Source organism: Camarhynchus parvulus, chromosome 4A (genome assembly GCF_901933205.1).
Source record: "Camarhynchus parvulus chromosome 4A, STF_HiC, whole genome shotgun sequence".
Lineage (NCBI taxonomy): Eukaryota > Metazoa > Chordata > Aves > Passeriformes > Thraupidae > Camarhynchus > Camarhynchus parvulus.
In genome coordinates this window covers 18220074-18233004 of record NC_044600.1, presented here as the reverse complement: position 1 = coordinate 18233004, position 12931 = coordinate 18220074, and the positions used below count along the sequence as shown (strand labels likewise).

At 50.7% G+C, this 12931-nt stretch overlaps 1 protein-coding gene across 7 annotated transcripts in view; it reads left to right on the top strand.

Annotated features, from left to right (window-relative positions):
• The window catches only part of ARHGEF9 (Cdc42 guanine nucleotide exchange factor 9), a 207146-nt gene that overhangs the window by 99198 nt on the left and 95017 nt on the right, over positions 1 to 12931 (top strand). The gene's annotated exons all lie outside the window — the stretch shown is intronic.

Sequence of the window (12931 nt, the reverse complement as noted above, 5' to 3'; positions counted from 1 at the left end):
TTTCATAGGAGTGTGCTGCTTTGGGCAGCTACCCCTTGTGCTATCACAGAGCTGGGGAAACTGAGGCACGGGGTGGTTCAGAGTGGCACATTTTGGGATGGGGGTTAGTGGGGCTGGGATCTGGAGCAGGATGCAGGGCTCGCCAGTGGGGAGGCTGTGTGGCGCCGTGTTTGGGGTCTGGGTTGTGCGTTTTCCTGCAGCCCTTGCTGTGGGGCAGTGTCGGGGGCCAGGCTGGTGCCGGGCATTGTGGCTGAGGCTGCGTTTGGGGCATTTTGGAGCCGGGAGCAGCCGAGTGTGGCCGTGCCCATGTGAAGGGCCATGTGGCTCAGTGCCTGCCCCTTCCTTTGCATCAGCTGAGACATATATAACACAACGTATGGGCTGCTGGCAGCCGGCGTGGGGCTATTTTCGGCTGCATCGCGCTGAGCCCGCCCTGCTCGCCGGGCTGGGCTCAGTCTCCAGGGATGAGCTGTTCCCAGGGATGGATGAATCCCTGTTCTCTAGGGATGAGCTGTTCCCCTGCCCCTTGCCCTCCTCCAGGAGCTGTCCGGGATGGGCAGGGCGGGCACTGACCCTTGTGGCTGCTGGGGACAGCCGGCAGCGTGCCCTGGCTGCCAGGGAGGCAGAGCAGGTCACCCCGGTTAGAGCAGCCCGGCTCTTTGTTTCCCCTTTTTGTCCCTGCATAACGCCCCAATTTTTTGTCCCTGGATAACGCCCCAAGTGGATTTCTAGGCTGGTCACAGTGGTGACTTGAGCCGTGTGTGCTCCGGTGTCCTCCTGTCCTTCTGGAGCGAGGCTGCCGCTGCCCGGCGCGCCCGGGGCTCTGCGCTTTGCCGGGAGCTGAGGCTGGAGTGTCCTTCCCGCTGCTCCTGCTTGGGGAAGCAGCGAGCCTGGCTGTCCTGCTCCCTGCCAGGGCCTCTGTCCCCAGCCCTGCTCCCCTCCTGTCGCCCTGGAATGCTGAGGACAGTATCTGGTTTACAGGGATGCCCTGCCCTGTGCCGCAGAGAGCCCGCAGCTTCGCCAGGCATCCGGCAAAACCCCTGGGTGCTGCTGGCTGGGTTTGTTCACCCCCGGGACTCGGGATGTTTGCCCCGAAGTTTCCAAAGGGTTAAGCTGCTGCTGGTGCCAGTTTTGGGGCTTCTGAGCCCCTGCACGGGAGCTCAGAGCTGTGAGAGTGGCTGCAGCTCACACCGGGAGATGCCGGGAGAGGAATCAGCCCAGCTCTGAGGGCTTGGAAAGCAAAAGGGACAGAATTGTGTAGGAACTGTTCCCTTGTCATCGGGCAAATGCAGTCTGGTCTCAGCTACACAAACAGGAGTGCACAGCAATCCCCTAAGGATCCGTCTTCTACCCCAGTAGGAGCAGGTTAATTCGCTGGGCATATCTAGGGAAAAGTGTTTTCAAATTAAATCGTTCCATTTGACAAAAGCATCAGCTCTTGCTGGCATTACCAGAAAACAGGGTTTTTTCAAAGCATTTCTGTGGACCTCATTCCCCTGCTATTTCTGCTGCTCCACTCTTCTGTATTGTGTTCAGTAAATCTGACAAGGTTCTCTCAGTACGTCGTGCACTGAAGTTTCTGTTCTGATACCAAATTTAGGGAAGGCTTGTTATCTACAGTTCTTTCTTCCTGGCTTGATAAGGTGCTGATTAATTTAATGCAACTCTCTTTCCTTATCTAGTTGAGCTTCAGTCAGTTTTAGTATAATCTTGAGAAAGCGTGATCAATCTTTAATGTTTGTTTTTAAGGTTTATTCCAAAGCCTTTTAGGCACGCTGGATGTTTGCTCCTTTGTGAAGTTCTAGGAGAATTAAGTTAAAAAGTAGCAATTATAGAACCAGTTTTGAATGCAGATGAAACATTTTCAAGTTGCTCTAAAACAAGAAAGAGCAGTTGGCTCTGATGAAGTTTCAGGTGTTAAAATAGAATGGTCTTAACTCTGGTGCTGGCTGCGTAAGGCAGGGAATATCAACAGAGCCCTTGTATGGGCATGAGGATTGATACGGGGCTGAAGGAGAGGGGCTCTTCCCTCTCCAGAGATGTGTGTAAGGTGAGAAGGGCTACAAGGGCACTGTCACCTGTCCCTGGGTGGGGAATTGTCCCCTGCTTTTGCCCGAGCACACAGGCACAAGGAGCAGGCAGCGCATGAAACCGGGCTGTCGTCGGTGCGAGGCTTCTGCCGTGATGTGGTGATCAGGGGCTGACATCTGGATAGATTTTCAGTCTCCTCTGGTCCAGGGGAGATGGATTTCTGTTCCAATGCCCAGCAGCAGATCGATCCAAGCTCCTGGATACTGAGAGTTTTGCAGAATTGTCAAAAAGTCTTTCCTAAGGAATTAGAAGTGCACCCAGGCATGCAGCAGAGGAGCTAAGCCTCCCAAACCTGCAGGCTGGGAACAAATTTGCTTAAGACTAACGGGCTGCCTTAGAATTAGAAATGTTCAGCCAGGAGAAGCCTGGCTTCTTCAGTGCACACCCAGAGCCTGGGAAGTGTGTTCCCAGGCATTAACAGGAGCCAGACTGTAGATTTATGGAATTCAGGGAGCACTGGCCCTGCTGCCCCCAGCACCCCTCTGCAGGGGTGGGTGCTGCTGAGCCACATGCTGAGGCCAGCCCTGATGTCCCTCTCAGCCCAGTGCCATTTGCAGATTGTCACCGTGGCCCCAGCTGCCACAAAGCCCATTTTCCCAGCTGATTTGAAGCTCAGTATGAGTCTGGTCCCCAGAGCCCAGGTTTGGCTGGAGGTGGTCGGCAGCGTGTGCTCCGTGCTTCTCCCTTTGCTATCTCCCTCCCTGGCTTCCCTGGTCCCTCCTGCACTGTGGTAGAGTTGTGTGCTTTGCCCCAGAAAGCAGTGCTGCTTTAATCTCTGTTTTCCAGCAGCTGCCAGGCTGTCCCTGTCCCTCCTCCCCACACATGTCAGAGCACACACATGTACACACGTGTGCAGGCAGTGCTGCATCTCCCTTTGGGTCGCTCTGGACATGGCCAGGGAAACCTATGCATTAAAACACATGTGTTTTAATGTTTTCCTTCCCAGATATATTTTGGAAAATATGAGTCAGCAGCAGCAGCAGCAGCAGCAGGCAAGAACATATTACATAATCTCTGGGAGCCAAGAAAACCTCGCAGTGTATTAGGAGCGAGGCTTTCTGCAAGCAGCAGCTTTTACCATCGTTTTGGGGCCACACATTGGCCTGGGCCCCCCAGTCAGTGGCCTCATTTCCATCATATCCTCTCGTGTGCAATGCAGGAAGCAGTCCCAGCAGCCTTGGGTTTTGTTATATTTTTAAACCCCCCAGTACTGGTAGAATCTCAGGGCTGTGCTGTTGGTAACGACTTCTCTCTTGTTCCTTAACATGTTCTCCTGCACAGAGTCTGTGATTTTCCTTTTTGGTTCCCCCCACTCCCCACCTCCTGCTGTTTTCTCTCAAATCTCAGCACTGAGAGAAATGGCACATGAGTGCAGCTGGAAATAGCTGCTGCCCCCTCCGCCTCCCCTCTGCTCACGGCCACCCACCTCCTCCACCTACTCCCAAATGGGAGAGTGAAGTCAAGAGCCACTTTTAGCCCCGGGCTGCTGCTCCTCGGCTCTCCCCCTCTCCCTTGCCGTGCGTGCCCTGCCCACACAGGATGCAGAAGGGCTTCATCACCGTTTTAAGGCTCCTGCAGCTGGATGAGCGCTTGTCTGGTCCCGTTGGCACGGCGTGATCTGTGCTGGAGCATCAGAGATCAGAGGGATGTGCAGTTTGCTCCGTGCTGGCCGGGCGGGGAGCAGCAGGAATTATGGACACTCAGAGGAGCACAAACAAAAATCCAAGGGAGTCAGACAGCAGGAATGCCAGGGGTTTGAATCCTGGGCACACTTGTGAGCGTTGGCACGGGCAGGGATGGGAGCAGGAGGCACGGAGCCCTGCACTGTGCGTGGATGCTCTCAGCTCTCCATGGTGCTGCATCTCTGCTCCTCCATCTCTAATGCCAGCCTTAATTCCAGGCTGCTCATGGAATCCCTGTATTCCTGCAGGACGCCTGGAAAGCCTAGGAGGTGAATGGGCGTTAGCAGAGTGAAAGGAAAGGAAGGAAAGGCCTTGTTTGTTTTTAATTTGCCCGATAAAAGCGAAAGGTTTGGAGCAGCTTTGATCTCTCAGGGCAGTGCAAACGCTTTCGCTTTCGCAGTGGCTGAGCCTGTGGGTGCCTTTCAGGCACAGAGAAAGCTCAGTTGTGTTTTCCAATATCAAAGCCTTCCCAAGGAGGCTGAAATTGCCACGCTGGCTGAGAGCAGGAGTGCGGCAGCTCCGTGCCCTGGCTGGGACAGTGTCTGAGCCACGGGCACTGAGAGAGACACAACAATTGGTGGTGACAGGATAACGTGTTTGTCCAGAGCATTCTGTCTTCACTCCCATTAGCTCTTGAGTTTCTGGTGTTTGGAGACAAGAGAATTTAAATCTTCTATATTTTTAAAACCACAAAACTCTCTGTTACAACCAGAAATTCTAATGAGCTCAGCAGAGGGGATGGGCTTTTCTGTCCACCATCCATCAGGGCTCTCCATTATTTATTGAAAGCCTGGTTTGAGCTGTGTCTGCCCGGTGCTTGGAGCAACTGGGGAATGATGGGGCTGGTGTCTGGGGGGGAAACTGTTCCCCCAGGGCTGGGGTCTGGGGGAACTGCCCCCCATTCCCTACCTCTTGCTGCCAGGGTGATGCTGCAGGGGCTGTTTCATCTTTCTACAGCTTTGTTTCTCTTTCTGTAAAATGTACAGAAGGAAATTGCCCTTTCTTGTTCAAGGGCTTGGCAAGTGAGGATGAAAAGTGCTGTATTGGAGGCAGGTGGGATTGGAGCAGATGCATGAAAAATGCCTCTCACCCTCTGGGGCTTTGCGGGGGCCCCTGGCAGAGCAGAGCTCCCACCCAGGAGCTCCCTGCTTTAATTTAAAGCAACATCTTGAATTCCACCCGAGATCCCAACAGTGATGTCAGCAGGGCTCCACCAAAGATTCATTTGGCCTCAAATATTTTGCATATGCAGCGTCAGAGCTCAGCCTTCTGTTTTTGCAGCTAGAGAAAAGCTCTGCACCTCGTTAGAGCCTTCAATAATAATACACTTGCTCTCTGTTATTAATTCATCTAAATGAGGCTTTTTTGTTTCTCTAAGCCTTTTGTGGTATTTCTGTGCTGTCGAGAAATTAATCTGCATTAAGTAGAAATACCTCAGTAAAACCAGGAGCTTTGGAGTAGCTATTGAGCCTCTTGTGGCCGAAGCTCTGGGGCAGAACCACCCAGGGTATCCACAATTCCCACCCCAAAGCCAGCAAAAAGAGCCAGGAGAGGCTCATGGTGCACAAAGGAATGGCACAAAAGGCACCCAAGGCAGCTGAGCCATGCTCTGGGTGCTGGCATGGCCTGGAAGTGCTGTCTCTGACTGACATGAGCTCACATCTTAATTCCCACATCTTTCCTTTTAGAGCTTCTGTCTTTGGCCATCCTCTCCCCAAAAGGAGGATTGTTCCCTGGGGCACATTCCCTCCAGTTCTGTCAAGACAGGTAGGACATGTCTGTAGTGATTTTCTCAGCTGGTCAGGGAAGACTTCTGCTCCTCCTTTGAGCAGGTCTCCCACGGCTGGAAGCATCTCCCCATCACTGCAGTGGGTTTGGCTGCCCTTTTTGCCTCTCTGTTTCTCCTGCAGACAGTTTTACCTTTGCAGGGTTTTTCCAACTCAGGTTGAAATTCAAACGATAATAATACTTGACATTCTTCATCCCGGCATCTTAAAAATCTTTTCTGAAGTTTTAAAGCCTTTAAAGCCTTTGTGCTGTATAAATACTTGGGTACTTCTTCTATTTTTAAATGGAAATGGTGCCTGAAAACCCTCAAAAGTCAAATGAAGATCAAAGGCTTGGGAATACCAGCAGCTCTCTGTATTATTCACAGCAGCTCGAGACTGAGGTTGTATTGGCAAAGTGCAAAGGGACTGCCGTGCTCATAATGATGCAATAGTGGAATTATGGAATTGTTTGGTTGGGAGAGACCCTAAAGCTTATCCCATTCCACCCCTGCCATGGGCAGGGACACCTCCTACTATCCCAGGTTGCTCCAAGTCCCATCCAGGGAGCAGTTCCAAGGGTGCAGGGGCAGCCACAGCTTCTCTGGGCACCCTGTGCCAGGGCCTGCCCACCCTCACAGGGAAGGATTTAGGATTTCTCCTCAGTATCCCCTCTAAACCTGCTCTCTCTCATTGGTCCCTAGTTAATCTGTCCCAACTACTCTGTGAAACTCAGCCTTGGTGCTCAGGAGAGCTGGGCTTGGTGTCTGACATTGCTGCTGCTGCTGCCTGGATGGAAATCCCATGTTCTGTCATCTTATTTGAAAAGAAGAGAAAATTAGAGAAAACCAGAAAAGGGCTCTGCACCTCGTCCATCCCAGTGTAGGAATGGTCAGCGAAAGGCTGGAGCAGGGATAGTGGCAGCTCTGCCCTTTTCAGGGGAGCTGGCCTGCCTTTACAAGGTTTTCAGCAAAGTAAATCTCTTTTCCTGCAGCCCAGCCTTCCTCATCGTTTTCCTCCCTCCCTGTGGCTTCTGAGCAGGAATCAGGACAATAGATGGAAATCGATGTCCTGGAGGCATGTGACAAGGGGGTCCTGAGGGCTCGGGGCAGCTCACAAAAGAATTGCCTCTGATAAATGCTCGAAGGTTTCTGTGGGTTTGCTCAGCAGCTGCAGTCAGGGCTCACAATGGGGATTTTTACCACTGCCCAGGGAATTGTTCCAGGGCTGTGTGAGCCACCACCACCAGCATCCTTGCTGGAATGAAAGGTAAAAATGAATGCAGAGCAATTTGGCCAGAAGAAGCGTGGAAAGAAAAAAAAGTTAAGATCCAAGGAGTGGCTGTTGAAATGCAAAAGGATCTAGAAAGCAAAGATGCAAAAATAAAATCAGAATCGGAAATGAGTGATGTTTTTCCAGCATTGTGTAACTCATTTTAATTGCAATCCATCTAGAAATCTATTTGAGGCAAGAAATCAATGCAGAATTGTAGAGCAAAGCATTGGCCTTCCAGATGTTTGCAGCTTTCTGGATTGTTATTTTCAGCTTCCTCCCACAGTTTATTTGAGTCCCTCCTTCCTGGCAGCGGCAGGGAAAGGTGTCCCCATGATGTGTTGTAGGTGGGCAGTGAGGGCTGTCCTGGGGCTTTCTGCTCTGAATTTGCCTCATTGTGTCTTGAGGAACACCCTGGAGTGGTTTTGGTGCTGGGAGTGGGGTGTTGGAATGTGGAAGCCCTGGGGTTTCTGTAGGATCACCCCAAATCTCCCAAGCGTGGCTGAGGGGTCAGGCCAGGCTGTTGTCCCCTCTCAGGGAGTTTTCCCTGGGCAGGAATTCTGTGTGAGTGGTGGAGCTGGGGCCATGCTGTGCTCTTCTCTCTGATCAACTCCTTTAAATCCATGGGATGAGGTGGTGTAGCACAGGCATAGGAACTGCCTCATCATCTGGAAGTTCCTTTCACTGAATGGATTTTCCCAGCTTAAGAGACCGGTGAAAGTCCATCAGTGCTCAAGTCTTCTGGTAATCCAGCAGAATTAAGTCCTGACTTTCACAGATGTCATCCATGTCATTCCCAGCAGTCCCCTGAAAGGCCAGCATGACATTTCTCTTGGATTTGGTGGCATTTGTGAGGGAGGTTTTACCTTGTTTCTGGTCCATCCTCAGCGTTGGGGGCTGCTGAGGGTGCCTTGCTTTGCATCCAGTTTTGGCAAGGGCCTTGTGGAGACTGCCCAGAGATGGGTCTGGGCAGAGCTGGGGCTGCAGGAGGATCCCTGTGCTCCGGGAGGGAGGGAGGCTGTGCTGCCATGGCCTTTGGAGTGTCCCTTTGTCCCACCTGGAGATGGAGTCAGGCGGTGAGGCAGGGACAGAGCTCCCCAGGAGGCAGCCAGGCCACTCAAAGATCACAGAGCAGCCTCACAGCCGGGTGAGGCTCTGAGACAGCAATCCAGGGAGCAGCTGAGCTTCCTGGCAGCCAGACACTCACATTCCCCACAGAGTGGCCCAAAAGCAGTGGACTCCAGGTATGGAATTCACCTTCACCTCCCTCCTGGCCTCCAAGCGTGTTCCCTTCGCTGTGTCACGCTCAGGCTGTCACTGCAGGGTGTTACACGTGTTTGTGTTTAGAATACTGACTTGGAGCAGCAGAGAGAAATGGGACCAGAGTTTGCAGCAGGTTGGGATGAGTTGGGATGAGTCTGATGGGATTGCGTGCAAAGGAACCATCCTCAGTCTGGGAAGGAGGCAGGGAAAGGGAAGATTCAGGCTTCTCCAAATCGAGAGAGTGCAGCTGGAACAGGGGGAAGGATACAATCCAGGAGGTAAAACTAAGAATAGAGGAGTGTGTTATAAAGGGAAATCTGGGGCTGGAGGTCAGGACAAACTAGAACATGCAGAAAATGTACTCCACTAGGCCATGGATTTGTACTTCTGGAAAATAACTGAAGTATCTTCACGTGGGGCAGTTCTCATGGGATTAGAGAAAATATCAGAACAGCTTCTCAAAGAGACAGTCTTCCTTTGGCCTGTGAGCAGAACAGAGGATTCAAATCTGGTTTTTGGAGCCCAGAGCCCCTCGAATTCTGAGAGGCACAGCTTTTCCTGCAGGCACCTTTGGTAGCACAGCTTGATGGAGGGGCAGCACCAGCAGGATGTGCTCAAAATAGAGTTTATTCTGATGATAATTGGAGAGAGGAGCAGCAAATCTCCCCAAGGCAGATGGAGTCAGGAGTAGAAGGGTTCTGGAAATGGGCCGTGGGTGAGCTGAAGCAGGGGAAGGCAGTGTGTTGTTGTTATTACCTGGAGTGGATCCAATCCTTTAACAGATGGGAGGATTTGCCAGTTTGGGTGCGCTGGAAAGCTGGGCAGTGGAGCCATCCCTCATCCATCCATCCATCCATCATCCATCCATCCATCATCATCCATCCATCCATCCATCCATCCATCCATCCATCATCCATCCATCCATCATCATCCATCCATCCATCCATCCATCCATCATCATCCATCCATCCATCCATCCATCCATCCATCCATCCATCCATCCATCCATCCATCATCCATCCATCCATCCATTCATCCATCCATGGATTCATCCATCCATCATCCATCCATCCATCATCCATCCATCCATCCATCCATCCATCATCCATCCATCCATCATCATCCATCCATCCATCCATCCATCCATCCATCATCATCCATCCATCCATCCATCCATCCATCCATCCATCCATCCATCCATCCATCCATCATCCATCCATCCATCCATTCATCCATCCATGGATTCATCCATCCATCATCCATCCATCCATCCATCCATCCATCATCCATCCATCATCCATCCATCCATCCATCATCCATCCATCATCCATCCATCCATCCATCCATCCATCCATCCATCCATCCATCCATCCATCATCCATCATCCATCCATCATCCATCCATCCATCATCCATCCATCATCCATCATCCATCATCCATCATCCATCCATCCACCCATCATCCATCCATCCATCCATCCATCCATCCATCCATCCATCCATCCATCCATCCATCCATCATCCATCCATCATCCATCATCCATCCATGGATTCATCCATCCCTCCCTCCATCCATCCATCATCCATCCATCCATCCATCCATCCATCCATCCATCCATCCATCCATCCATCCATCATCCTTCCATCCATCATCCATCATCCATCCATCCATCCATGGATCCATCCGTCCATCCATCCATCCATGGATCCATCCGTCCGTCCATCCATCCATCCATCCATCCATCCATCCATCCATCCATCCATCCATCCATCCATCCATCCCATCATCCATCCATCCATCCATCCATCCATCCATCCATCCATCCATCCATCCATCCATCCATCCCTCCATCCATCCATCCATCCATGGATTCATCCATCCATCCATCATCCATCCATCATCCATCCATCCATCCATCCATCCATCCATCCATCCATCCATCCATCCATCCATCCATCATCCATCCATCCATCCCATGGCCAGCAGTGCTTTGGGGACCTGCTGGACTGGAAGGTCAGGGCTTGCTTTGGTGGTGGTTTGGTGCAGGCTGTGGTTAGAGGTGCCAGGAGCTGCACATAAGTCTTGGGTTTGGCACTGGTCCTAGAGAAGGAGACACAAGTAAGTGAGATCCTGCAAATGAGTGTTTGGATTATTGCTTTTGAGAAGATGGATGGAGGAGGGTTGGCTGCAGGAGCAGGATTTATCTTGGCAGTTCAGCAGCGTGCCCCAAGCCTTCCTGGTGTGTGTGGTGTGGCCAGAAGGGCTCTGGATTTATGGATGACCTTAGGAAGCACAGGCAGTGCAGGGGGAGCTGGGGCGCTGCAGGCACAAGGCCACAGAGCCTTATCTGTGTCCAGCAGCTTCAAGGTCTGATTTTTAAAAAGGCTCCTCTATTTATTACCAAGAGCACTGGGTTCTTCTTCCAACATAAAATAGGCCTTAATTTGTAGATAATTCTGTTGCATCCTGTGCTACTTATTCAGAGCCTCTCCCCACCTGGTGTTGGTGCATAAATGCAGAACAGACTTTCCCCCCATTTTCTCTCCCTGCAGTAGCTCCAGCCATTTTAAATCTGTGAGCTCCAGGGATCTTGCTCATCCTGATGGACCTAAAAGTGGAGCGCACAGGGGACATTCTGGGAGTTTGGCCATGAGCCCAAGACCTTTAAAATCATGAACCAGATTCTTGGTTAGCTAAATTTCAGAGCTTTCCAATGTGTTAGGAAGTCACAAGATTTTTTCAGCTATCAGGTTTTAATTTTTTAAAAAATTAAAAATTAAAATTAACAGTCCTACACTGTCCTGCATTGACATAAGATATAAATAATGCAAACCACACCACTTCCAGGAGAATCCTTTTGAAATAAAAGTAAGTATGTAACCAGTTTGTGGAGACAAACATAAAGGTTTAGTTTCTTTGGAGTCTGTATTAGTGAATATGGCATTTGTAAGCTGCTTTCTACACACACTCACTACCCTTCCACCCCAAGAAAAGGCTGGTTTTTACTACCTGATGTATTTATAAGCTAAGAATATAAAAATTCTATAGGCTGTTACATGTTGCAAACACACACAGTGTGAGCACAACATTGATTTGTGCTGATTTGCATTGATTGCAAATTTGATTTGCATTGATTTGCAGCCCCACACATCAGAAATGACCTGCCCAGGTGCTGGGGATCCCAGGGCAGTACAGGTGACCCTCTCCCTGCAGGGCATGCAGGGAGTGTTGAGCTGTGTGCAGCTGCAGAGACCCAAATCAGGGGGTTTGGACACCTGGGCTCTGGGGTGGCTCCTTTGGGCAGGGATGTTGCACATCCAGACAGAGCTGGCTGCTCCCAGATTCCCAGGGAGATGCTCACATCCACTCTGACTCACATCCATAGCATTTCATTGTTGGGTTGAAGACTGTCTAAAAATTCCCTGGCATTTCTCCAGAGAGAGTGCCAGCAGCCCTTAAACTCAACTCATTTCCTTCCCATCAAAGCACAGAGCTCATCAATAGCAATCTCAGGCTCCAGCAGGGAACTCGGAGGTGGGTGGGATTTGCCACCCTCCACAGCCTGGTGGTAAATAGGTCATTACCAACACAACAGCAGGAATAAAGCACAGAGGGGCAATTTGGAGAGGGAGAAACGATGGTCCTTTCCCTTTGGTAGCAGGTATTTTTGCTGGTGCCAACAGAATGATTTAGGGAATTTTTGCTGGTTACTTTATGGAATCAATAAACAGCATCTTATTGTAGGTTTGTGTCTGGGGATTGACAAATGCTCAGGTGCTTTTTTACCTCTGTGCTTGCTTTTATTAACTAATGGGAGCTTAAAAGACAAGGTGAAGCCCAGGAGCTCCCTGCAGACTGGAGCTCTTACCAGCTCATTGGAGCCTTTTCCCAGCAAGTTGCTCTCAGAGCCCTTTTTTTCCAGCAGGAATGTCACATATGATAGAGGGACTCAAAGGGGCCAGTTTTACCTTTAAAGTCTAGGTTTAATTTTTTTTTTTCTGTTCAAAAAAATGTGTTTCGACAGTTTGTCACATCGGCTCAGCCTGCCACGTCGTGGGCAGTGAAGTGTTAGGAAGGAAGAGCAGAAAGTATTTTGATGAAGGATCAAGTCAACTCACTAATGTTTTTTGAACATCTCCTGTGTTGACCTTGGTCCACACAGACACCCCCTGCTCCTGCAGCTCTCCTGGCTCCGGGAGAGCTTCTGGAAATGCTGAGGGAATTGCCAGGCAGGGGTTGGGGAGATGGCAGGAAAAGTTCTTGCAGGAGGTCTGTGCTTTGCAGCAGAGGCATTTGCCAGCTTCTCCTGAAGCCTCCATCCTGTGTTTATTTTGGAGCTGAGGAGGAGGGAAGGAGGGAGGGAGGCATCATCATCCTTTTGGTAGCTATGGAGAGTGGGGAGGGCAAAGTCTGCGGAGCACAAGAGCCCCCAGATCTCCACGCTCAGCTTCCAGAAAAGCCCAGCCCAGTCCCTCCTGTTGGGCTTGTTTTTATCACCAGACAAACATTTAATTATTTTACCTTCATGCTGCTGCTGAATCAACTGAGAGAACTACAGAAGATAATGCACTTCTATTTTTATATCTTACACTAATGAAGCTCAGGCTGGAATTTTCCCCTGCACGATTGGCTGGAACAGGGGAGGAAAAATTCAGAGGGAGAGGAGGAGGAAGGAGCGAGACACTCAGCATTTAGCAGCGAGCATGGCTGTGGTTGGAGCAAACCTGCAGCCCTCCAAACAGCCCTGAAAGTGAGGAGAGCAGCATTTTATCCCTCTGCAAGGATCACAGAGGGTGTTTCTCCATGGTGAGGAATGGATGGAGGCAGTGATATTCCAGGACTGTGCTGCTGGCTCTG